This window comes from Acanthisitta chloris, unplaced genomic scaffold (genome assembly GCF_000695815.1).
Source record: "Acanthisitta chloris isolate BGI_N310 unplaced genomic scaffold, ASM69581v1 scaffold2508, whole genome shotgun sequence".
Lineage (NCBI taxonomy): Eukaryota > Metazoa > Chordata > Aves > Passeriformes > Acanthisittidae > Acanthisitta > Acanthisitta chloris.
The window spans coordinates 76221-77874 of record NW_008686368.1 but is presented as its reverse complement, the minus strand read 5'-3'; positions in this window follow the sequence as shown (position 1 = coordinate 77874).

Sequence of the window (1654 nt, the reverse complement as noted above, 5' to 3'; positions counted from 1 at the left end):
GTTTCTAATTAACCAGCCTCAGGAGCAGTTACTGCAGCAACTGTTGCTAATGCCAGCAGATTTCAGTGGGAGAGATGGAGTTTAGTTGTTTGCCTGTGCCAGAACAGAGACCAGAGGCCAACTGAGATCTTTGCAATCACAGGTGCTGCCCCGAAGGTGGGACCCTGGAGCATCTGCAGCCCCCTGGGCCCACACTGCTGCTCCAGGTGGATCCTGGCTCCTGGGGCGATGCATCCCATCCTCTGCCTGCTGGAAAACCAGAGAGCCTGGGCAGGGTGGGCCTGGTGCTCTGGGCTGGGGTTAGCCTTGGCAGGTGCCTTGCTCTGCCCTTGGAGGTCTCACCAGTCCTATAGCTGAGGATGGGAAAAGCAGCAGAAGGTGATGTGAGAGCATTCAGAAGGGGAAAATGTGCTGTAGGGCACAGAAGGAGCCTGTGGTGGTGTCAGGAAAGAAACACATGATTTCCAGAACCCAGTTCTGCCTGTTCCCAGGGTGAAGCTGTCTCACCAGCCCCTCTCTTAACACTTCTGAAGTCTCCTGTGATTTGCTGGCAGAGAAGGTGTTAAAGGTGTGTTTCACCTTGTTATCCTGCAAATGCTTTCTGATGTAACTTTGTCCCCATAAATCACCTCCTGCACAGCAGATTGAGAATCACATTCTCAGGTTATAGCTCCTGATGCACTCAGTGCCTCTGACTCAAGACATCTCAGTCCACGGAAAATATCCCTAGAAACTCTTTCCAGATTGATCAATGTGCTCTTTCATAGCCATTTAAAAAACCCCTTTCCTGGCTCCTGAGTGGAAGGACAGCTGTGTGTAACTGCAGCAGCTCTTGGGCAGTCTCCCATTCTGCCTGCTAATGTGGTGCTGAGGCTCCTCCTGTGGGGATCGGGGAGAAGTACAAATGCTGAAGGTACTGGAAGCAATTAGGAGTGCTGAGGAAGGATGAGAAACAGCAGCTGCCCAGTGAAGGATCACACAGTGTCCCTCCCCTGGCTGCAAACCCTCAGACCTGCCCTGGTGTTTCCAGGTTTTCTCCTCCGCGCTTTGTCCAGCAGCAGTAGCACCGATCCGGGCTGGAATGAGGGTTCTGTGGGTTTGGGTTTTTCACAGGGAAGCTCAGGTTGGTGGTGGTGTTTGAGCTCTAGGAAAAGCTGTCCCAGGGTTTGGGCTTTGCTGCCTTCAGAGAGCAGCAGGGTGGGTGTGCTCGGCTCAGGTGTGACTGCTGCACCTGCTCTGTCCTCGCAGAGAGGACATCCTGCCTCGTCACCATCTTCCCTTGCTCTTGGGTAGCACTTCTCTGGAACCCAGGAGGAGATTTGCACAGCTACTGATGAGACCTGTGCAACAAAGCTTTGCAAATTTGGCCTTTTCGAGTTTGGTGGAACAAACACAACACATGGATTTGTTTGTGGTAATACCAGTGGTGACCCTGTTCCAGCTGTGATTTATCACAGGAGGAGATTTATCACGGGAGTGGAATTAAACACCCAACCTGGCCCTGCCTGGACTTCTGTTTAGGAGGCTGAGATTTGGGAGTAGAGCTTGCAGAGGCACATCTGTGCAGGAGTGGGGAGCTGAGGACACCTCTGTGCAGGAGCAGAGGGGTAGGGGCCACATGCCAGGAGGGCCTTGGACCTCTGTCGTGCCGTGT